Below are 26236 nucleotides of genomic sequence, written 5' to 3'. Positions count from 1 at the left end.
TCGCCTCGGGCCTTGGCAGTATTTATTTTTTAATATCTCAACTCTCGAGAGTTAGCCAATAAATCTCCCATTATGACGCTGTCCTCTGCTGACTCAGTGATGTTGTTATTGTCAGCCTTCGTTTGCCCACCATTTGATGTAAATGCTTTATCGGCCAGCACCCTTTTTTCGTCCAAGGTAAGAAAGCATGCATCTGAAGTCCCTTTTTGTGATGTCAATGACACATCCCCTTGAGACATTGGGGCTGGTTCATGGAATTTGTGCGCCGAAAAACAGGGATTTGTATTCCATTCTGGCCGCAAATCCCCATTTGTTAAACGGGGATTTGCGGGCAGAATGGCGCACAAATCTCTGTTTTTCGGTGCAAATAATTCCATGAATTAGCCCCATTGTTTATAATTGTTGTTGCTCATTTCAGCTGTTAGATCGTCTATCTCTTTGTCATCGTAATACGAGATATTCAGTAGGTTGAAACTGGACACATTAGAAGCCACCACCTCCCTGTCGGTGTGTGGCGATATTGTTGGTATAGGGGTTATACTCTTTGAACTTTCCTTCATTTGCCATTGGTCTACCTCTGAATCTGCTGGTCAACCTCTCAAATTTTGTAGGAATTTTCTTGAACTGTTAGACTTCAGGCTTTTTTCACCTGGGGCATGTTTTTTGGCTTTTTTATTTGCAAAATCTTATTGGCTCTGTTTTGTTGCTTTTTTTCCTGTGACGAGTATAAAAGATTGAGAAATTATTATTATCTTCTTGCATATCCTCTTGAAGACCAACCAAAGAAATCATCTTTTTCCTCCACAAATGGGGTGTTTATTACCCCTTCTGGAGATAAAATAATGACAATTGTTTCCATTGGGTTTGTTCCCTTGTTCTTTCTTCATCAAATTATTGTGGCTTCACATTTTGGTTTGGTTCCATTTTTCCTTTCCCTGGTCACTTTGCAGCTTCCTTACCTTGAATCTATTGATTGCATTCCTTTTTTCTGTCTTATGGTATACCCTGAACACTCGCTGTTTACCTCTATTATATGTATGCCCTTCCTTGTTATTTTTTAATCCCTCAGTATATGTATTATGTCTCTCCCTTTTTTTCTGAACGATCTGTCATTTTTCCTATTCTTGTGCCAAGATTCCTCTTGTGACTTTTTGATAGCATTGTCAATGCATAGAAACGAAAGTTCCAGTCTCTTGTTTACATTACATTCTATATGTGCATTTTAGAGGCCATTGTAAAAAAAAATCCAATTTAATTGCAGAATGCTTGGGGAGTAAAGAAACCTGAGCTCTCCAGGCAGAAATGGATCTTACTGAAGATGATGAACGCCCTGAATCTAGCCAAATTAAATGCACAGAGACCTTCTGTTTCTCACAAAGTTCCAGAGAGTCAAGTCTTCCATTCGCTTCAAAGAAGTCCAATCTCTATGGAAGCATTTGGTGGCTGAGCCTTTGTATTGTTCCCATTCCATGCACACAATTTTTGAAACGATCAGAGAGGGAGTGAATTCTGCCAAACCTTCACAACCAACGTGACCTCAGATGTCAATGGCAATGTCGTGATGAATTATATGATCAATGGAAGAGTAATGCTAGCAGATTCACAAGAAACTCCATGCCAAGACAAAGCCACCAAATGTTATGATTTGTGATTTTGATGTCTATATAATATTAGGTAACAGCATTTTGGAAACAAAACTCTGCTTTGCAGTTTAACCCTGCACATATTTTTTTCTAATATGATGATACTTACCTATAATGTTAAATCCCCCTCACCACAGACGGTCTTTATCCAAAATTCCATTACTTTGGATCTTTTCATGTGTCAGATGAGCCCCCCTCCAGCCTCATGCTGTAACCTCACCCACTTCTTTTACCAACTAACTTGAACCTCCCTCCTTTAAAAAGCATTACACCCCTGATCTCCTTTATGTGTACCTTTTGCTATGTCATGGATTGATGCCCCCGGTTGCATTATATTTCCTTAAACTTCCCTCCTTCCTCCTATGTACAGTCTCTGATATTCCCTTCTTTATCCCAACATATTCGTTTGAGCTCCTTTTCTTGATCTCATGATTTTCCACGATATTATCTTCTTGTGTCCATATCTTCTCCTTGTTTGACTCTCCTCAGCCCAATATGTCCCTGTTTTGGTCCCATTGAGATTATAGTGTACTGTTGTGGTTTTTCTTAGATTTTAGGATGCTTCCTTGATTGAGTAATCATTCTCTCCTCTATTCCAATGCTATTTTATTGCTCTTTTCTTTCTAGAACCCACAGTACATTCTTTAATGTCTCTGTTGTATGCCAAAATACTTCCTTAATCTCTCATCAATTTCCATGATACATTGTCAGTCGTGTCCACTAAATCCAACGTCTTCTCACAATGATTCCATCATTTATAAATTCATCCTTTTGCGTGATTCATTAGCGTTTCCTTGACGGCTCCTAAATCCCATCATATATCCTGAATCTTTTCTTCCTTATCCCAAGAGGTATTCTTGGATTTTGTTTCCTAATTTAATTGATATTTCCTTTGCCTTACAATTTAATTTGAACAGGTCCTGTGATGCCAGGCTGCCTCCATCTAGCTAAATTGCCTTGTAATTTCATATACACAATCCAACAGTGCCTGCCGCCTCCATCTCTCTAGCTAGACTGCCTTGGATATCATAGACTCAGAGGTTGTGAAGCCTGGACATCTCAGTCGTTGGCCAGCTTGCCTTGTAATTTTGTATACACAGACGTTGCAATGTCCAATCGTCTCCATGTAGACTGCCTTGTAGGTTCATAGACATAGGTACAGCAATAACCCACTCCCTCAGCCAGACTTCCTTGTAAATACCTAGTGATGGGTTCTGCCATGACACTGGAGTTTTTGAGACAATGGTCCAGTGATGGCCCGGCAGCACTTTCAGTGATGGTCTTCCAGGTAAAGACCTGGAGAGCCATTGATGATGGCCCAATGGCTGAAAGCCATTAAGAACAAGTGAGTGAAACTTTATATTCTATCCTAACTTTGCGCTGTAACATGAAGCTTTTATTCTCTATGAAAAGCACCAGACAAAAGCAACTTTTGCCATCCGCAGACCAGCGGACACTGACATGGTCAGCAATACATACATATATAACCAATATGTCTGAAACTATAGATGCATATGTATATGAAAGAAAGTCTTAGTGTTAGCATAGAGTTTATCTGGATGCAGTAACCTTAACAAAGAAATAAGCAAATTTTTGTCCGGTTCTTGTGCTTGCTAGTTTAAAACGGTCACCTGGTCCCACTTTACCTTGCTCTGGAGATGCCTTCCAGCAGTGAGCGCCAGCGCTGAACGGAGTAAGGAAGTGCCAGTTGAAGTGAGTTCAATGCGAGGTTTCCAGTTTCACACCCATGATAAAGGAACCCTTTGGAACTGCCACGTTATGGTACATTTCATGTGTGTTCTCTTTCTTTTCTGTGCTCACCTAATTGCTGTGTTTCCAACTTCTCATGGTACATCATTTCCCTGTGCAGCCCGATTTCCTGTGCATCCACAATTGTGTGCCCCCACAAACTTCGTCTGAGCTCAGATTTCCTGCTCTCTCCCACTTCCTGCTCTCTCCCACTTCCTGTGCTCCTTGTGTGACCTCACAGCCTTCCTGTCTCCCTGACTTCATGTATTGCCTGACTTTGCCCTCCCAGATTTCCTGTGCTCCCATACTTCCTGTGCTCACTAACTTCGTAGTACGTGTCCTCTCTCTCACTGCAGCAGAGCAATAGGCCTATGGAGAATGTGGGTCCTTTGGTTAGAACTATCTCGCTCCTACGATGCAGTGTGTGATAACCATGTACCCCTAACCACTAGGCTACCTGCCTTTCACGTGCAGATGGTCTTGTCAGAGAAGCCAGTAAATGGAACACAGTGACCCTACTCCGGTCACTGTTGCCCTGATGTTTGCAGAAGGCTGGCATTTTGCTAATTTAATGGTCATTTGATACCAGGGTTGGCCTGGGGCAAGAAAATAGTCCCTGGCTCCAAATAAATGTGGACTGCATTAAGGATGACAATTTGTGACTTTTTATGACAAACTGTTTGTATAGTACTGGGGAAGTCATGCGTTTGTACATTTGTTGAAAAAGGCACATTTTAAAGCACATCTGGCCAATAACATTGGTTAATCTACCAGCTGTGGTGTCATTAAACTAGCCCATTTTGGCCCAGAAAAGTGGTCCAGACTTGTTTCCTGGAATGGCCCTTCGGCCTTTGGCCTGCTGCCCTATGGGCCTGTCCATACCTGGCTGATCATTACCACCAGATGAGAACGTAGTTTGCCCAACCCTGTTCTAAAAAGTCATAATATTGACTAATTCGCCCACCCCCCCCCCACCCCCATGCACCTCATACACTGCTCATGAGGGTGAGTGGGGGCGTACGGTTGACCTCTTGCAGAAAACTCAGATTCTAACATTCCAGTTTTTATAAATGTGTTTACAAAACATTCCGTCTATACGAATAAGGTGTGCATTGCTGTAAAGACCTTCCAATGGCCTGTTGCTGTGGTGGCTCTCAAAGGGCAGGTGCAGCAAAGTGTTCCATTCCAGCAGCTGACTGACCCAAGGCTCCCAATGGCCTGCTGCTGTGGTGGCTCTCAAAGGCCCGGTGCAGCAGAGTGTTCCATTCCAGCAGCTGACTGACCCAAGACTCCCAATGGCCTGCTGCTGTGGTGGCTCTCAAAGGCCAGGTGCAGCAAAATGTTCCATTCCAGCAGCTGACTGACCCAAGCCTCCCACTGGCCTGCTGCTGTGGTGGCTCTCAAAGGCCAGGTGCAGCTAAGTGTTCCATTCCAGCAGCTGACTGACCCAAGCCTCCCAATGGCCTGCTGCTCTGGTGGCTCTCAAAGACCAGGTGCAGCAAAGTGTTCCATTCCAGCAGCTGACTGACCCAAGCCTCCGAATGGCCTGCTGCTGTGGTGGCTCTCAAAGGCCAGGTGCAGCAAAGTGTTCCATTCCAGCAGCTGACTGACCCAATGCTCCCAATGGCCTGCTGCTGTGGTGGCTCTCAAAGGCCAGGTGCAGCAAAGTGTTCCATTCTAGCAGCTGACTGAGCCAAGGCTCCCAGACAACTTTGAGGCCAGATTCCTACGTCAAATAAAAGAACTATACATGCCCAAAAATATCTAGTCTAGCTTGACGGAACGATGCATTGTACACATCATTCCGTCACCCAAAATATATGATTCGTAGACTTTTCATCTGCTTTATATGATTCCCATTGGCGTTTGCCCGCGATCGTGAGGGTAAAAGGTTTTTGATTGAAATTTTCCAAATCCTCGTCTAGCATGCCTGGAACGCCTGCATGTGCCAGGAGCGTGTTTGTTGCAGGAGTGGAACACTTTCACAAGGCCAACCCGAGGAGCCTAAATGGCTCTGCACTCAATTAACCACTTGTAGGCGGACATTTTCTTAGGAAAACCTTTCACCCTTTCGATAAAAGAAGGACCTTGGGTGTTCGTGTCCACAATGAACAACTAGTGGGTGACAGTGTCAGGGTCAGACTGGGGCATAAAATTGTCTCGGGCACCAATGAAAAAGTGGCCCACCGGTGCAAATGGCAATTCACTCCTTTTGTGACAGCCTGTATGAATAGTACACAAAGGGGAGTTTTTTGATAACATGGGATGCAAATTGTTCAATTCCAAGAATAGTTATTCAGCAACAATGGTCAAAACTACTAGCAGCAGAGTGAAGTAACTCATCAAACTGTCTTACATTGGCCAAAAACATGGTTTGGGCATTGCCCTATTGCCCTATGGGCCAGTCCGAGCCTGGAGAGTGTGTTGGTTGTAGTACTAGTGCGAGTGTGAATATGAGTCGGCCCTAGTGGGAGTGAGTGTGGTTGTATGCACCCTTGTGTGTTTGTAAGTGTGGGTGTCTAGTCGCCAAAGACCACGATCCTTCACTCTTTGCACTTTTGTTTTTTTTTTCAATGTACAGAGCTTGTAGTTTTGACTTCACAGACACTTGAACAACTTTTTTTTAAAGAAACTGTTGTACATAAATTACTTTAAGTAAAAAAAATTAAAAGACGTCAAAAAATGCATTTGTAAATGCAGATATTGTAAATAAAAGCACAAAAATCCTTGGCCTCGGTTGGTTTCTGTTTTGTTTGTTTGAAGCAGCTACTGTTTTTGTGAATCCAATTAATGGAGCAAGCGTCTAAGCCGGTGGATACGTGCGCTGTGTGCTGCACAAGCAGGGTTTATCCGATGGAAGCTTGCTTGCTATGATGTTTTGGGTTGATTTAGGATTTTCAGTGCATGGTACCAGAAGTATGTAAAGTGTGAGTTTATTTGGAATTTCACATTTGGAGCTCACTGGGAGTGTCACGCTGGGAGTTTACTTTAAATGTCAATCTAGAAGCTTAAAGTGAATGTTAAGCTGAGAATGTCAAGCTGGGAGCTAACTGGGAGTGTCAAGCTTACTGGGACTGTCAAACATCTTACTGGGAATATAAAATGGAGAAGCTTAATGGGGATTTCAACCTTGAAGCTTACTTCCAGTGTCAGAACTGGGGCTCACGGAAATGCAAAACTACTGATAATTTCACAGTGGGAGTTTACAGAGAATGTCACGCTTATGGGGCATGTCAAACTCAGATCTTACTGGGAATGTCAAACCGGATGCTTAATAGGAATGTCAAGCCATAAAATGGTAGGATATTATATATTAGGATATAGACAGATCATGACAGATTCTGACGGATTAAGACACATGTCTCATAGCATATCAAGAAACTGCTTGAAATGACATGATATTTCATGGCTTATGAAGACATGTATAATGCCATATCATGACCTGGGATATCATGACATGGTAGCACATAACCTGACATATTGTGGCATGATATATGACAGCATTTATCATGGCAAATAGCATGACATGCCACGTTAATTCTAGGAGCATGCCACAGATATCAGCTGTTTGCATCTTGGACTCCTTTTATGGCAGACCTGAACTGCTGGTTGTAGAGCCAGCATCACAAACAGATCCCTGCTGGTCTTAGCACTGGTGCGATGAAAGGATTTGCTCAAGCAGCACAATGACCACATGCATGCTGGTGTTCATTCCAGTGGTAGCGCTAGAATCAGGGAACAAGCATCGCTAGTCAACACCCCCAGATCATGGCATCTGATGCCCACCCACTCAAGCAATTCCGAAAAGAAATCAAGACTATCCTCTTCAAGGAGCGCTTTTTCTGCAGACTATGAGCGCACCGAAGCAAGTATGCCTACTGGCAGTCCACCATCCTTTGCACCTGCCATGCCACCTAGCACGGTCACGTTTCCGACTAACGGGAAACTATTACCTGCTACCTTAAACAGTATGCTGTAAATCAATGTCATGCAGACTGCGCCCCCATTACCCTTCAATGTATGCCTCTCAGCCCTCCCGATGTACAGTGCTGATTTACTTCCTTAAGCAAAGTTTGTTCTCAATAAAGACCAAAAAGAAAATAAATAAATTCAAGTAAACAGTAGTGCTGCAAATGTTGTCTTCGACCACATATGGCTGGGCACATCCTCTTTGCAGTGTGCTGGGGTTCCAATTAGCAATGCAGGTTCAATTACCTAATTCTGGAGCTGTCTTTCCGCTGGTGAGATAACAAGAATTGTGCTGGTGTTTACAATGATGTAAATCCTGACATGTCATCAGTTGGAAACGCTGCCATGTTGGGTCATTTCAATGGCAGTACACCTAGCGCAGATCCAGTCACTGTTTTATCACTAAGTGCACTGCAAAATGGGTCCTTTCCCCACTGATACAACAGATGATGCATGTGTTGCATAAAGACGTTTCCATGGGGAAGTGCTGTGAGGGACCCCACTCAAACCCGTCTACTGGCAGATTGGCTGGGGCGAGGTAAGCATGGCAGTTCAGCCTTCCCCTCGGCCTACCTGCAAACCATCAATAGACACTACCTGGAGGGGCGAGATTTTATTGCTGTGTCGACCGCTGGTTGCAAGCTGAGTGGTTGTCAAGCCCCTAGACCACCATGGGGACCTTTGACTTCCTTTCTTTCTGACACCAGGAACAGAAACAACAACCCGATTGGAGATGGAAGTCCAAGCTGAGTAATGAGGGTAAGAGAACATCATGGAACCTCTCTATGATGTGGGGTCCAACAGTAACTGGAAATTACACACCAGTGGGACATATTGAAATCTAATAATAATGCACTAAGTACATACACTGGAAATCTGTCATGATGCAGCTAGGCCTGATTGAGTCTGGCAATTATGCCGCAAGTGATTATATGTTAATGGGATAGCTCTGCATAACATAAACTGGTAATGATGTGCAAAATGAGCTTGCTGGAAACTAGCAATGATGTGCTAACTAGACATAATGTAAAATTATATTGATATGCTGCGTAGATTAAAAAGCAGAGACAACAACATTCACAGAGTTTTTGGGCTAATAGTGGTATTATCAGTATGATTATAGCATCGCACAGAGTCACAGAAAGGTCTTAAAAAAGCCAAAATAATCATTAAATCAACCAAGAAAAGAAATCCTGGTTTTGCATGGCAAATTGACAACACCCTCTTGGAAATTGTTCAAAAATATACCTATTTAGGGATACCAATATATGATCTGTTAAGTACTACTTTGTTATGTAATGATGTAAGTACTAAAATATACAATACATTTAGGGCAATAAAATCCTTTATTTAAAAAGGAGGTAGATACTCTATAGAAGGTCTATTAAAAATGTATAAATCCAGTATTGTACCCAGTGTGCTCTACTGCTTAGAGGCCTTCCAAAGCAAAGAGGTCCGCTGATTGAGCATTTTGTATTTGTATTTTATTTGTAACTTATATAGCGCTTTACGATTTGGAGGGGAAACTGTAGCATTCTGCTTTAGGACTCTCAAGGTCAACACCATGCAAGGCCATCTGTATCGAATTGGATTTGACCTCACTATTTGCCAGATGGAAAATTGTTTGTGGTTTATTATTTTTAAAAAATGGCTATGAGGAGAATGAATCATCATCGCTTCACTCGAATTTTAGTATGATTTTTAAAAGCGATACCAAGAAGTGTATCCGTGGTGAATGGCTAAATGATGTAAATCAATTTTATGATGATAAAGATTGTATATTAGGCTATCCAATAAACGTAGACCTCGCTTGTAAGGAGCTGAAATGCAAAGTCTCAGATTGGGATAATAACATGAGTAAACTATCTGCTAAATCATCTTATAGGGAATATATTTTGCAAAGTGTTCCTATAAATCATCGATTTAGCTATGTTATTAAAAGGCCTAATTCCAAAATAAGGCGCTTTATTATGAGAATGCATTTCAAACAAATCCCCACTAATGTTAGATAAGGAGCATGGCAAAGAATTCAGTACCACTTGAGAATCTGTAGGATTTGTGGGTTAGAAGTGGAAGCAAACCACCATCTTCTTATTTCTTGCCATGACTTAGACACGGAATACAAAAAACGATATGGCAAGTTGGTATATATCATGGCAAGTTAACAAACTGATCAATTTGGGCTTTTATATTTTCTGGGGAAGAGTCCATTCTAAATGCTGCAGTATTTCATATTTTGCCGATATTGGACAAGAGGCATTTCAATAAGGGTTTATTTGTTGGACTTTGAATGTTTTATTTTATGAGATTTTAAGACATTGTATTTTTGTAATAATTTGCTTATGTGTTAACGATTTTGTATAATGTTGTTTGTATATTGAATTTTCTTTTTGTGATTTTATGGTGTAAATGGATATTTAACCAGAATCACTGTTAACAAAAAATAAAAAATAAAAATAATGTCCTGAGCAGATAGCACCACAGGTGGGATGGAGAGCTGGCACAGACGCTATGAGTGTAAGGGGGAATATATTTCTCAGAGGTTGAGCAAACCAGTTTCAGAGAGTAGCTAGGATAGTGTCAATAAAGAAGAGGCACACGGTTAAATCTCTCGGCTGTATTGTGTGACACACAATTTCTCATTGTTTTCTTTCACCAATCTGGGGACCCACCATCACCCTGAGGGCCGCTCTGTCAATCCATAGAAGTGCCAGACCCCTAAGAAAAATCCTTTGAAACCCGGCAATAAGGCAAGAACTGGCCAGGACTGAGGACACTTCAGCTCTCAACTGTCAAGGATAAGAAGGAGTAAGGTAGCTCAGTCAAGCAGCCCACGATCCAATTTAAGCAATAAATCCTGAGGCGAGAGTGGGGGCTTTACAGGCATTTAATAGCCCTGGGACCAAGTCGTAGGTCGAGTAAAGCAAAGGCCTTAATGAAATGCCCCTGGTTTCATTACTGTCCAATAAGCCACCCGCCATAAAGCTTACAGCTGTAAGGGCCCTGGGACCAGGCTCACATAGAGCAGCAGCGTCCCAAGGTACTAACTTTGTAGAGCACATGCTCAGAGTATTGCCAGCAGCAGACAGCAAGGACAGAAAAGCAACTTGCGGTGATGGAAGGCAGCAATGCCCTGGGGCATGGTATCCTAGCGGAGAGCACGGATGGTCTTGGAAGGAAGGGGAGAGGGGACTGCTGAATTGCAAGAGGGACGGGCAGGTGCAGAGTACTGCGTCAGGAGTAGGTGGCAGTAGGGCAAGAAGCTGGAGCTCGTGAATCCGTGGGCAGAGAATGTCACAGAAGCACATACAGCAGAAGGCACGCCTGACCATCAGGTAAGACCTGCCTATCAACCAAGGGGAATGGCTGTTTGCTGAGAGCAGGTTACTAAGCGTATGTATGTATGTTATGTATGTATGTATGGGATTCAAATAACACAAGCCGGGCAAAAAAACAAGAGTAGTGTGCAGTAAAGGGAGCGAACACAGAGAGTGGAGGGCATGGGGGTAGAACTAGGTAGAAGGGAGAGGAAATGCCATCAGAGGTCAGAAGACAACAAGGTGGTCCTGGTGAGCAGCGTCTACAGATCCTTCTGGAAGAACGGGAGAAATGGATCCTGACTCATGGGCATCAGTGTGTTCTCCCAGAGCTCGTGTACCTGTTTTCTGGTTCTTTCCTTCTTGTGTCTCTTAGATTCTATTCTGGTGATGCTGAAGTTTCTGGTGCTGCGGGGGTCGCCGGCGATGACACACTTTTCAAGCAGGTAGGATGGGCCTTTGCCATTTTCTCCTACCTGATGTAGGATAATGGAATAAGCCGTCTATGGCCAGCACGAACTTCCCTTCTGAAGAGGAAAAGCTCGCCCAGCAAGTACACTGGAAGCACTTTTATCGAGTATGCATCGTACCAGCATTCAGTGTATGCTGCCCAAAGGGGACCTGGCCTCATGAACTGTGTTACCTCAATAAACCATTGATCCCCTGACCACGACAGCAACAACATAAAATGGGCAATACTGGCACCCTGATTTCCTTCCTTGCTATTAGGCATGTGTTTAAGAAAAAGAAATGTGCAAGTGGTGGGGGAGTTTTCTTTATATGTAAAATATTGTGTTTAACATGTGCAGGAGCAATCCCAATTAAGCATTTTTTGTCTGTGACGCAGGCTCCGTTGAAGGTGATACAGGCTAGGAGTAACCAGTGTAGCCCTCTAATGGGTGGGACGGTGTGGCTGTATTACCTCCTTCCTTCCTACCTGTGTGGACAGAGAGTTCGGCAGGCTGGAAGGCTTCTAGTGGAGTCAGAAAAGAAGTTGGACCTGCTGCAAGCAGGGTGTTGCCCATCCAGGTGGACCAAATCCACTCCAAGTTTGTTAAGAGATACATATCTCCGCCACTACATTTGCAAAGCCATCTCCGAAGTTCAAGAACTCAGAGGCTAAAATTCACTGCTTTTCTTTAAAGACATACTCCACGTATTTGCCGCATACCATTGCCCTGATCAAGGTCAGTACATGCCCAATGGGGCAGCTATTGCCCATTCAAAAACATTTCCAGCAAAAAGTGAATGAACCTAACTAACATGGCCACTAGACTTAACGTTCTCTGCCTGCCATCCACCACTCCCAACGCTGGATTCCCACTTGAATATGGGTTTCTCAACGGTGCCCAATCAAACATATCTGTTTTTCAGAACTTTAGAAAACTTTTTATTTTTTAAAGCTAGATGGGAAGTTTTTTAATGATCCCACATGGTAAATGATGATAATCCAAGTTTGGTGTTAATTTGCCCAATGTTTATTGTGCGAGATAAAAGCAGAAATTCCCAATGGGAGTTGACATTTTTGGGAATCCCCCCGGCTAACGTTACCTCTGCCATCCCAGATGAAATTTCACAAATCTTCTCAAATTTAAAGTGCGCTGCATATTGTTTGGAAAAGTACTGTACAGATTTGACCACAGATGACAAGCTAATAAGCCCCTCAAAATCACCTTTTCAATTGGAACCTCAACTGAACCGTAACTACATAGTTGCAATCACTGCCAGTGCACCAAAAATACATCACAAATATGTGCAGTGGCAGATTGTCAGAGGTCTTCAAATGGTTTTAATTGATGCTGGAAAGAGGTTAGGCCTAATGTCCACGGGGTTTAGTGGCTTTATCTGCAGCTAAAAGGGATGTTCATACCTGGAGGACAACCATAACAAAAGGTGTCAGAACGGGTTAAACAATAAAGTATCAGGGGGTCCCAGTCTGATGGGTCCATCAATTCTCTCCAGGGAAACTAAGCGTGTTCCTCTATCCCTGGAAAATTAGACTGTCCCGAATAGGTTTCTTCAGCTGCCTTCTCTTGGGGATAAAGATCAACACCTGTCGGGGTTACTGGTTTATCCATAAAGTAGATGGAAGCAAGTTTCTTACAATGCTCTATATAAAAGGTACTGGGTTTGGAGAAAATATGAAGTCTCTACAGGTTTTCACAAGTAGCCATACCGCCATCGTTGAGTAACCTTAGTCTGAACACAATTTTAGGAATGTTGGATCAGGCAGACTTCATTCTCAGGTTCTGAGTCACAAGGATATCAGGCCTAGCCAAGACATCTTAACTCACAGTCACAGGGAAATAGCGCCCAGTGTGGTCCCCACGCAGAGTGAAAAAATGTAGAGCCTAGTCACTCTTTTGCTACAGTCAGAGATATGGCACCCAGTTTGCCTCTTTGTCCACTTGACCTTCTTGAGAATACAACACCCAGCTCACTATTTGGAATTCACTCCAGTAGGATAGTGCTTGTCCCACTTCTTCTTGCTTCAGGGATGTAGTGTCCATTCCTCAATAAGGTAATAAGGTATATAATTCCCCTAGCACTCTTGAAGGAATATTGTGACCCTTTGACTATTCTCCCCTTTCTTAATTAATTTCTCTCTTTTTATCAGTCTTGTTGTTCCAAGACCTATCTGTAAGGTGCTCCCATTGGTTGTTCAGCGATTGTTCATGTAAAGAACTTTACGATGGGCTTATTTGCTGTAAGAAGCAATTTGTACCGGCTGTTGTGGGTTCAGGGATGGAAGAGTCCCAGAGGCCTGTGCTGCAGTCTGCTGTCTGCTTCTGGCTATGTGTTTCCCGGAATGACTGGCTGCGGTCAATCTTGAAGCCTAAGGATTTTGCAGAGTCTGAGAGTTGCGGAACAAATCCTTCTAGACGCATATCATTGAGCCATTGTTGGACACGTTGTTTTTTAGCCGGTGGACCAATTAGGTGATTTTAGTCTTGGGTGGGTTTAGATTGAGGTAGGCAGTCGACATCCAGGCTAGGTAATCACAGAGATGAATTGTGCCCTGAGTGCTATTAACTGTCGTGTACAACTGATTATTGTCCACGTATTGGTGGATGGCTGTATTGGGATCTTTGAGTAGTGTGCCCAGAGGCTCCATGTATAGGTTAAAAAAGATTGGTGAGAGGATGGAGCCTTGGGGAACTCTGCAGAAGACCTGGAGTCGGATAGAACTCAACACGTTCATCTGGGCAGTCTGGTGTCTGCCTGAGAGGTAGGGGTGAACCAATTCATGACATTGCCAGAGAATACCCTAGAATACCATTCTGTCAGCAAGAAGGGAGAGAAGGATGCAGTGGCCGACAGTGTTGAATGCAGTAAAGAGGCCAAGGAGGAGGCATGAGTCACTTTTATCCATGATTTGGAGGGCATCATCCACCACCTGGATGGTGGCTTTCTCGGTGCTACCCTTGGGGCTGAACCCTGACTGATAGTCATTTAGGAGGTGGAGTTGTTCGATTCTGGTGAGTAGTTGTGCATCAACTACTTTTTCCAAGATGTTCCCAATAAACTGAAGGTTTGTAATGGGCCTGTAGTTGGACAGGTCGTCTGGATTTAGGGTTGTTTTTTTTAAGGAGGTTGTATGAGACCAGTCTTGAGGGTGTCTGGGAATTACCCTTCTGTGAGGGAGGCATTGATGATGCTGAGCAGAGCATTGTGTGCCAGGTCCATCAATTATTTAATGATGGAGGCCGGGATTATATCTGAGTAAGAACTAGGTATAAGGGAGGCAATCATTTTTAGGAGATCTGGAGGAGGGAATTTGGTTCAGAGGGGCAGTATGCATGCCGGGGTACAGGGGATGCTAATGGTGTGAAAGGTTAATTCAATGTTCTCTTGGTTTTTCTCTATTTTTTTACATAAAAAATGTGTTGATCCTGTCACATTTCTCCTGAGTTGCTGGTAACTTGGATCAGGTGGGGGTTTGGTACAATGCTTTACTACTTCAATGAAGGCTTTGCTCCTGCTAGAAGCTGCTGCAATTGTAGCAGAGTAGTAATCAGAATCCTATGGTTTGCGCAGAGAGATTTCAGGTTGGTGAGGTCTCCCGTGTTATGGTTTTTGTGCCACTGTTTCTCTAAGGCTCTGATTAAGCGTTTGTTTGAGGCTAGCTCAGGGGTGTACGATGGGGTGGATGGTTTGGTCTTAGCGAGCTAGATTTTAGGGGGGCATGAGTGTCAACCAATTTCATAACAGAGTTGATGAATAATTCCAGGAGGCACGAGGCATTCCCTGTGGTGGGGGAATCTGCAACGGTTTCTTCTAACTCATTGACTGGGAAGGTTTTGAATTGGCGGCTGTGAGTTAGGGGGCCTTTAGCCAGACCTTTGTGGGCCATAGTCGAGTGGGTGACTGATAATGGGGCGGCAGCTTGGTCAGACCAATGAAGTGGCATAGGGTCTGCACAGGTGATGCAGGGGGGAGGATATGAAGACTAATTCTAGGGTGTTGCCTTTGTTGTACGTGGCAGAAGAGCGCAATTTGCTTAAGATCCCTGGAAGCAGTGAATGCACAAAGTGTGCGAGTGTGGTTGTCAGCCTGTGACTCAGGAAAGTTAAAGTCACAGAGAAAGACATTATTAGAATGTTCTTATTTGGCACAGGAGAGTAAGATGGAGATGTCAGCAATGAAAGAGTCCCTCGTGTGAGGTTGTCTGTAAATAAGGTGGAAGGTGACAGATTCTCTGTGTGATAGAGGGAACTGGAAGGAGAGTGATTCAAACAAGCTTGTTCTGGGAGAGGAGATGATGGAGCATGGCCAATCACTCATGTGGATGATTGCCACTCCACCTCCTGACCTTCCTGGCCGGTCAGCATGTTGGATGCAGTAGCCTTGTGGTAGTAGGAAGTCGAAAACATGTGGATAGGATTGGGTAAACCATGTTGCAGTGATGAACAGGGCTTCTACTCGAAGCCAATATACTGTTCAAGACTCCATGTATCATCTACAAAGCAGTCACAAGTAGCACAAACCTCACAGTACTGAGCTACTGTTAAAAGATGCCAGCCCAAATTCTGGCTACCCACACTCTGCATAAGCACTCTGCTGCTCTCAAGGTAGGTCTGCGCTATAAACAATAAAATCAAAAAATGTGCATGCTGGTGAGATGGTCTGTTGAACTTCTGAAGGGGCGCAAGATGGTCCATGGGATTCTGTGGCTGCACCTTATATTTCTATATCTGTCATGTTTATGGTTCTGTGCAACAGATTCATTAGTTATTTCTACACATGGATCACTGGTACCACACAGGATCCTGTTGCACTGGTGATGCGTTTTCCTTGGGATCTTCGGGTTTCACGTCAGCTGAATATACATACTGGAACTATGGCCTTATGGAGGGAGTGTCCCCATGTATCCATCGTTTCCCCTTTAATCAAATCCATGTCTTCTGACTCCACTTCTGGGCCACTTGAATTGAAGAGAGGACATGGATGAGGAGGGAGATTACACACTATCTATTCTTGATCCACCTCCAGCTAACTCACGGTTCAGGCAGCAATATCCAGGTAGGCCAGCTTTCCTGGCCTTCACGGTAAACAACGTATGAGCAGAAAGCGCCAACCCCTGCCTTCAGGGATCACACTTTCCGGAGCATGCAAAGATCCTTGTAACCTGGCAATGTGGAGACCCACCTTCACATGGTGAATCTAGTAAGGAGCCCACAGCTTCCCAGAAAGGGCAGTGACTTAGCATCGGCCATTGGAGCTTGGGGTATTGGTTTCTCAGACTGCAAACTCCAAACACAGGTCACCCACAAAAAAGGCTTGGTCTTCTCAGATACCCTAAATCTCATCGAGTTGCAGGGCAGACTGTCCATTGCGCTGGATTTACATTCAGCTGAAAAATATATGGGCGTAGCACCCACCTGCAGGATGAGGATGCGCACAAGGCACACTGGGGGCTGATAATTATGACATAGACAACCTTGCAATGGAGGACAGGTTTAGGGGCAGTGTTAATACAAAGAGGCATCTCAACGAATGTTGAACTTACTTCACTCCTGGGTTTTCAGCCCGTGTTATTATGCAACCCTTGTCCTGACGCAGCGCAACCCACTTTGCCCCAATCCCCAACTCACTTCTCTTCACCTTTGTGAGGCCGTCTGTCTTAAAAGGTATGCCCGATTCTCAAAAAGTCTAATTCCGACCTCTGGGACTCACTCAAGGGGAAGATGCGTTTCACTCGGGGGTGCGAGGGGGGTGCCAGCCCCCCCATGGATCAGATACCGATGCTCTGCAAGGCTGCCTCCAACATCTGATCGAATATGTGGCGAATTGATGAGCACGGAATCTGTGCCACCACCTATGCTCATTTCCCTCCTGCACCTGCTTCTAAGGCTAGGGTGCAGCGCGGGGGCGGAGGGAACCAGAACTCGAGGCGATAAGGTATGGCATGGGGCAACAGTTCCCACTGAAACAACCAACTCCAACGCAAAATGTGCAACTCTGGGTGTTGCATACCTCAAGCTCCCATAAAGAGATACATTCTTAGAAAGGCGCGGGGACTGGGGGAAGGACAAGAAAGAGGGAAGGATGTGGACTAGAAAGGGCCGAAGAGAAATGCAGTGCCCAAATACTTTCTTACCAGTGTTTCGATGGAAATTGTAAACCCTCTTTCCACAATGTGCAAGGATTATGATCCAAAGTCATGATGAATATTTGAGAACATTTTTTTGGGTGTTCTTCAATACACATGCCAAATTCGTTTGCTACTGTTTTAATACGTACTGGATCCATGACATGAACTGCAGCACGTGTTCTGCAGTGGGCTAAGTTAAACATGTATATTTGTATTCTGTAAACCAGAGAGCCCTCCAGAAAACCAAGTTGCATGATACTAGCAAAGCATTAATTTAATCTAAACTGCACAAGAGATCCTCGTCCCAAGCCCATCGGGTTTGCCACATTACCACCGTTGGCACGCATGCAGAAGATGCCCAGCATGTGCTGATGGGAAAGAGATCCTCACGTGGTAAATGTGAACACAGCCAGTGAAGCCTAGATGGTGGCCAGCTCAGTTAGCAAACTTGCTGCTGCCCCTCCACACAGACCAGAGCAGCAGAGGGCTGGCCTTTATTTCCAAGGTGACTGTAAATAGTAAAAACCCACCAGGTCTCCCTGCAGCCCATCCCCCTCCCTCTTCCACATGCACAGTAGCCGGGGGATAAGTCACGGTGTAAATCGCCTCCATGCCCTCCCTCTCTAACACTGGAGCAGCGCTTTGATTGTTGTTTAACAGTTATTGGTTTTTACAGAGAGGGTGGTCACCAGGCCCTCTGATGTGGTAAAACTGCTTGCCCATAAGTAGATTACATCAAGGTGCGGGCACCTGCGGAGGAGCTTTTGTCTAAGACATTTTGTGAACAGTTCTCTAGAATGCAGAGCAAGCCGTGACATGGATGGCATGGCTACTTTTTGACTTGCAAACAAAGGGGGGTCTGGGAATCTCTACCAGCACGAACACAGCCCAATGACCTGTTCTTGGGTGAATAACCCCTGGGAGAGACTCTACCAAGTCTTTAGCTCACTGTCCTTTTCACAGAGAACAAATTTCCCTGCATATCAGCCTTTGTCCTGCCCAGGGGCAGTCCAGCGCCGAAATGCTAGGCAATTCTCCTCTGAACAAGAGTACCATCAGTAACCCCATACACGTGTTTCAGCCTTGTTGGGCATCATCAGTGAGGTGAAACTGTTGCCTCTCTAAGAACAGTGAGCAAGGGGTCCACGTCTGGATTGCCCTGTTAACTTAGGGTGAAACCCAAAGTTAATGTATGCAAACAAAGGGGGGTCTGGAAATCTCTCTACCAGCACGAACACAGCCCAACTTTTTGACTTGCATTCATTACTTCTAATGATTACATGGTCATCATTGGTCACATGTATTGCCCTTTAGGAGCATAAATCGAGTTATAAGGTCGCTGTGCTTGCTATGCCCTGGCTTGCCGGCGCTCTGGGGAAAAGCTCCTAAAACAGACCGTTTTAATAACCCCACAGTTATGCCCTTGAGAGAGTAGAAGTTCCCTTCACAACAATCTGAATTCCCTAGAAACTCAAACATGCACTGCTGAGCTCTTCCTCTTAACAGCCGTTTTGACCACATTATGCCAGGATGCCGAGCAGGCTGTGACGCAGCTAGTACAGAGCAGGCTGTGACGCAGCTAGTACAGAGCAGGCTGTGGCGCAGCTAGTACAGAGCAGGCTGTGGAGCAGCTAGTTCAGAGCAGACTGTGACGCAGCTAGTACAGAGCAGGCTGTGACGCAGCTAGTACAGAGCAGGCTGTGGCGCAGCTAGTACAGAGCAGGCTGTGACGCAGCTAAGTACACAGCAGGCTGTGACGCAGATAGTACAGAGCAGGCTGTGACGCAGCTAGTAAAGTGCCTTTATAACCAGCTCTCGCTATTGATGCTTCATCAATCCTGCTTCGCTCCCTTCCTCTGCAGCATAAACCAGCATCAAAGCCTCACATAAAAAGCAGGAATATGATAAACTGGCTTTTTGATGTTATTGCTGTTCATGATATGATGATGTTATGCCGGTTTGTTTTGAATTTTCTGTTATTTAAGTTGTGCTTCCATTTGCTGGGTGCGATCTGCTGCTGCTGGCTGAGTGCTGACTACAGGCCAAGTTTTAGAGGCTCTTGTGTTGCCACTGGCTAACGTTCTGACGCTTTTCTCTCTTCGTGTTTGCTTTAATCCCTTGAATTTCATGTTCCATTTCCCATTTCTGAAACTACACCTCTGAACTTTTTTACGGGGGTGGTTACTTTGAGGAGAGTGAGGAATGTGACAAAGTTGGGGCATTCACAAAACAGAGGCCAATTTCAATTATTTGGGAGATGTAAGACAATCAAAATATTAGCTATGAGACAATGGCAGCCCCCCCTTTGGGACAGTCTACCTCCCATCTTGAGAAACTTAGAAAAAACCACCTCAGATTCAGAAAACCCACTTCTTCAAGCAGGTTTTTGATCAAACGCACATCGTGCACCCATGCACCCCAGCACTGGGAACCTGTGGTAGGCTACCTTAGGCTGGAGGAGTCTCACTTCACCACACCCCATGCTTGGTGGTCCTCATGAACCCATGCACTCCAAAGTGTTCAAGCCTTTTACTCCCCCTGCCCTTGCTGAGGCCCTCTCCCATATGCACGCAGATCACAGACAGCAGTTTGCCTATAACAACACTGCAACACCTGGAACTATTGACATTTGCAACCATCAATCATTCACCAAAGCATCCTGCTCCGGCCCACTCCCTCACCAGCTCTTACACTTTGTTCTTTATCCAACTCTCTTCTGGCTTGACCAACGCTGAGCAGTGGCAAGATCTGCGGCATACACTATCTTGTAGGGTGCTCAAATTAATGGTATTTCTCCTTCACCCTCCACAATACCTCAGCTGATCTGGAATGCACCAAGAACGGCAAATTATGAGATGGTACGTCTTCACCTGCCCCTTAAGCGTGTCCCCGTCCTAGGGGCACCAAGTAGTGGTTAACTTGCAGCGGGCACCTTGCAAGTCAGCAATACATAAGATATTCTGGGTGAGACAAGGTGTGATAAGGCGGTGGAAAGGAAGGAAGATCAACGCCAGATCAGTTCTTCATGTAAGAAGCAAATCAGACCCTGGGGAATGAGGTCATAATGGAGGGAGGGACGTCACAGCCTGTGCTTAAGAGAGACAAGCAACTGAACCAATGATAACGCTGCAGACTCTCAGAACGCTGTCCTGATGTAGGTTGTTCTGGTTTTGTTTTAAAATTAGAGAGAACAGTTGTAAGAGTGCCCGAGTGAAGGAGAGGAGACGACATACGAATGGGCTTACTGATCGGAGCCCATACCAGAGTAGAAGTTCGTTTGGTACCCGTTGTACCCAGTTGAGTTGAACCTTTTCGGGATCCAGTTAAGTTCTTTTGTTTCAAGATAAGAAAACCCCGGGGAAAACGCAGAGAGGACCAAACTTACGGTCTTGTGTCCACCGACGAGAGCAGACGTTCCCCCTGCAGCTTCGAAGAAGCAGCCGTCGGGTCCGCGGCTCTCCTCCATAGCCCCCAACTTCATGAAGGAGGAGCCACGGCGTAAGCCTTCCCTGTTGTGCCTCAGCAGGAAGAGAGGGCCCGACGTCGACAGCCAATCGGCCGCAACGCCTGAGGAAACGGTGAGCGGCAACTACTGTTTGTTTAAAGAGTGTGCATGGAAAGAAACAGACAGCCATTTTAAGTATATTAAGGAAAGCCTTCCTGTCGGGAGAAAAAGGTGAAGGAGTGAAAGGGATAGAAGTTCAAAAGGGCCTCCTGTGAGGTACAACCTCTATGGTCACGGTAAAAGACAATTAACTGGTTTGAAAACATATGCAATGACCAAAGGCTAAAGAGAAATAAGAACTTTGGGGACAATTGCCAGAACTGAATGCAACATAGACACTTCACCGGCCGAATCTGGTGAAGCTCTTGCTCCTGCCCTATTAAGCCTATTGAGACTTTGCCTATACCGAACTATTTATCTCTAAGAAGAAAAGAAAAGAAGTAGAAAGAAAAGGACAAAAGAATTAATATTGTTTAATTCCTGAGTTGAGGAATAGCTGTTTCCTCCATAAATAAAGTCCACTTGAACCAGAAGAGGTACAGGAGTGGTCTGTTTCTTACCACTTAATCACATTTGGTGGCAGCAGTGGGATTCTAAGAAACACGATGGAAGAACTATTAAAGTCACTATCTGAGGGATAACAGTTGTTGCAACAAGCTCTTCAACTCCAAAATCAGCAGTCCCAAGCTGACCGACAAGCTTTTCAGCAAGCTATTCAAATCCAACAGGCACAGCTGTTAGAAACCGCAACGATAAGGACCCAACCACAAGTACCCACTTCCGTATTGCAGAAGTATACCCCGGGGGATGATCCTGCCCATTTCTTTGTTAACTTTCAAAGGGTAGCCCGAAATGATCAGTGGCTGGCGGAGAGGTGGGCTCACTATATTATTCCCCTCATGACGGGGGAGATGCAGAGCGCATACCAGGCCGCTAACACCCTTGGAGATACAACATACGTTGAGATGAAACGAGCTGTCCTAGAAAGAATGGGCCATGATGAAGAAGCCTATAGGATTAAATTTAGGGACACCAAATTGTTGCCAGAAGAAACACCCCGACAATTGTTTTACCGAGTAAAAGACCTTGGAGACAAGTGGTTGCAAACCACTTCTGCAACGGTGCATGAGATGTCAGAAAAGGTAGTTCTAGAACAATGCATAGAAGCCCTTTCCCCTCCGATGCAGAGGTGGGTGCGTCAGCATCATAAGCCCACCCTACTCGAAGCAGTAGACATAGCTTCTGCATATCAAAAAGCTGGGCAAGGAAAGATAATCTCTTATCCCTCCCTTGTTAGAGTTGGCGGGAGCTCTAACAATTCTGGGTCTAGACAGCCTAACAATTCTCGGTGGCCGAATTCAATGCTTCGCAAGCCAGACTGGGAAGCGGCAAGACCCGACCTAACAATGAAAATACGGGTGCAACATTTCCTTTTCGAGCCCCAAGTACCCCCCTTCGTGGGCCACAATGCTTCGAGTGTGGGGAAGGGGGGCATTTGGCGAGATTGTGTCCAAAGAAGATGAAGTCAGAACCAATGGATATAGGAAATTTCGAACGACACAGAGGGAAAGACGTGGAACAATATGGTTCATCCCTGAGTCACAAAACCGTCTGCCCATATGTATGTGAGGCTGAAGTAGAAGGAAGACCGACCAGAGCGATGTTAGACTCAGGAAGTTTGCAAACGGCAGTCAACCCGGAGCTGGTAGGTGATGTGAAGAATCTGAATGAAAGTATACCCATTCGGTGCGTTCATGGGGATATCAAGACTTATCCAGTTAAAAAAATCAGAGTTAAGATAGCAGGTACACAAATGGGTAATAAGGCAACTGTGATGCCGGCATTACCTGAACCACTCTTGATTGGCTCTGATGTACCAGATGTTCCCTGCCTTATCCGTGAAGTAGAAAATCAATGGTTGAGAGAGGCTCCTTTTCACGACCAAGAAGTGGATGTAAAAGAACCCAAGTTAAAGAAAAGTAAGGCCACCAAGAAGTTGGAAAAACAAAGGTGGTTAGAGAAAAATATGTATCCGATTGCAGTAGATTGGAAAATTGACGAACAGGGAGGCCGTTTTCGTATGGCACAGGAACTTGATCCAATTCTGAAACATGCAAGGACCTCCGGGGTAAACGACCCGAAAGGAAAGACCCCTTGCTTCATTAAGGAGAACGAATTGTATTATCATGTTACAGAGTCCCCGGACAAAGCAATCATACGACAACTTCTGATCCCTAGCAAGTACTATCAAACCGTATTGGAAATTGCACATCTTCAAGTGGGAGAGGGACACCTCAGAGCCGACAAAACTACACAGAAGATCTTGGCAAGGTTCTTTTGGCCAGGGATATATGGTCAGGTGGTGCGCTTTTGCCAACAATGTATAGAGTGTCAAAAGGAAAATAATCCTAGAGTTTTAAAGGCACCACTCCAGACTATCCCTCTGATATATGAACCTTTTCAATGGATAGGGATGGACATAGTCGGACCTCTAGACCCTTCAAGTCGAGGGCATAAATATTTGTTAGTGATCGTAGATTATGCCACCAGGTATCTGGAGGCCTTTCCCTTACGTTCAACGAATGCTCAGCAGATATGTGATGTCCTAGTCCCTTTTATGGCCAGAGTAGGGATACCCAAGGAGATAATCACAGACAGAGGTACTAATTTTATGTCTAACGTATTAAAACAGGTATGTGAAACCTTGTGCATCCAGCAAATTAGAACAGCGGTATATCATCCTGAGACCGATGGACTCGTCGAAAGGTATAACAAGACAATAAAGCAGATGTTGAGGAAGACCATCCTGCCGGGAGAAAGGAATTGGGACAGGATAATACCTTGGATATTGATGGCGTTAAGAAATACTCCCCAGTCCTCTACGGGGTTTGCTCCCTTTGAGTTATTGTTCGGAAGAACTGTAAGAACACTCCTGGATATCCTGGAAGAGGGCTGGGAGGAACAGCCGAATGCAGAGATGACGTTAACTGAACATGCGGCCCAGCTGAAGTCGAGGGTAGAGAATTTGCAGTAAGTGGCACAGTCACATCTACAACAGGCTTAGATTAAACAGGAACATTATTATAACCAGAGGACGAAGTTGCATAAGTTCCAAGTCGGGGATAAAGTCCTTGTATTACTTCCTACCACTGAAAATAAAATGCTAGCATCCTGGAGGGGTCCGCATCTGATTAAGGAAGTTTTGGGCCCGGTTACTTATAGAGTTCATCAACCCGGGAGTAAGTTTCCGCTTCAAACCTACCCTGTTAACCTTTTGAAAGAGTGGAAGGAACCAGTGGCGGTGGTAGGAGCGATGGGTGTCGAAGAGTGGTCGTTGAACCTGTTACCAACACAAGGGGGTCATTTGGGAAAAGAAACTTCAAGAGTTAATAAGGAGCTCGATCAATTGTCGTCAGAATATCTACCCACATCAGAAGACCATATAGGGAAGGAAGCTCTGAATGTTAATCCAGATCTCGATTCACTTAAGAAGAAAGAACTTGATGAGCTGATTGATAGCTACTCAGAGATTTTTTTCTCAATACCACACAGAACATTGTTAACCTGCCATCATATACAGACCTCTCCGGGAACTAAAGTGAGAGTGCGACCATATAGAATTCCAGAAGCCAGACTACAAGCTGTTAGTAAAGAGATAGAGGAGATGTTACGCTTGAAGGTGATTGAACCATCTCACAGTGATTGGTGCTCCCCACTGGTAATGGTTCCTAAACCAGATGGGAGTACTCGCTTCTGTATGGATTTTAGGAGGCTGAACGAAGTATCTAAATTTGATGCATACCCTATGCCCAGAATAGACGATCTGTTGGAGAAGCTCAGGAAAGCGGAGTTCCTGTCTACAATTGACCTGACAAAGGGATATTGGCAGATACCATTGTTTGTTCCTGATTGCGAAAAAACTGCTTTTACGTCTCTGGCTGGACTGTTTCAGTTCACTGTGTTACCATTTGGCCTACATGGTGCCCCGGCCACTTTTCAAAGACTAATGAATCATTTAATAAAAGGACATGAAGTATACGTCGGAGCATATTTGGATGACATAGTGATATATAGTCAGAGTTGGCCGGACCACGTGAAACATTTAAAGGTGATGTTTGAGACCCTAAAGGAGGCCGGATTACATGTCAACCCCAAAAAGACACATTTAGCTAACGCATATACAAAGTACCTTGGGTATTATGTTGGTCAGAGAGAAATTTGTCCTCAACAGGAGAAGATGGAGGCTATCAGTAAACTACAATTCCCTGTAATGACTAGGCAGGTCAGGGCATTTCTAGGATTTGTAGGGTACTACAGACGATTTATCCCTCATTTCTCGATGATTGCTGCACCCCTAACAAATTTTCTAAAAGCCAATGCACCATGTAAGAAGGAATGGAGAAATACGGAAAATCAAGGAGCATTTATGGCCCTTAAGAGTAACCTCTCAGATAAAGCTGTTCTGCGGTGTCCTGACTTCGAGAAATCTTTTTATCTACATACGGATGCCTCAGGTTCAGGTTTAGGCGCTGTACTCTTTCAGGACAAAGGAGATGAAGAAAGGCCTGTCTTGTTCATTAGTAGGAAATTGTTGCCTCATGAAGTGAAATATGCGACCATCGAGAAAGAATGCCTGCCGGTGAAATGGGCCATAGAGACTCTAAGGTACTACCTGTTAGGAAGGACATTTACGCTGGTCACGGATCACGCTCCTTTGGTGTGGCTGTCCAGGAACAAAGATACAAATCCACGTGTTTAAGGTGGTTCCTATCACTACAGCCCTACTCATTTCACAGGTCGAAAAATTACTCAAGCAGATTATTTATCCAGGCTACATGCCCTTTCCGAACGTAAGGGCTTAAGGGGGAGGGTTTGTGATAAGGCGGTGGAAAGAAAGGAAGATCAAAGCCAGATCAGTTCTTCATGCAAGAAGCAAATCAGACCCCAGGGAATGAGGTCATAATAGAGGGAGGGATGTCACAGCCTGTGCTTAAGAGAGAAAAGCAACTGAATCAATGATAACGCTGCAGACTCTCAGAACGCTGTCCTAATGTAGGTTGTTCTGGTTTTGTTTTCAAATTAGAGAGAACAGTTGGAAGAGTGCCCGAGTGAAGGAGAGGAGGCGAAGTACGAATGGGCTTACTGATCGGAGCCAGTACCAGAGTAGAAGTTCGTTTGGTACCTGTTGTACCCAGTTGAGTTGAACCTTTTCGGGATCCAGTTAAGTTCTTTTGTTTCAAGATAAGAAAACCCTGGGGAAAAAGCGGAGCGGACCGAACATACGGTCTTGTGTCCACCGACGAGAGCAGACGTTCCCCCTGCAGCTTCGAAGAAGCAGCCGTCGGGTCTGCGGCTCTCCTCCATAGCCCCCACCTTCGTGGAGGAGAAGCCACGGCGTAAGCCTTCCTGTTGTGCCTCAGCAGGAAGAGAGGGCCCGACGTTGACAGCCAATCGGCTG

This window comes from Ambystoma mexicanum, chromosome 1p (genome assembly GCF_040938575.1).
Source record: "Ambystoma mexicanum isolate Mex_15411 chromosome 1p, UKY_AmexF1_1, whole genome shotgun sequence".
In the NCBI taxonomy this organism is placed as follows: domain Eukaryota; kingdom Metazoa; phylum Chordata; class Amphibia; order Caudata; family Ambystomatidae; genus Ambystoma; species Ambystoma mexicanum.
This window is presented reverse-complemented; position numbering follows the sequence as displayed.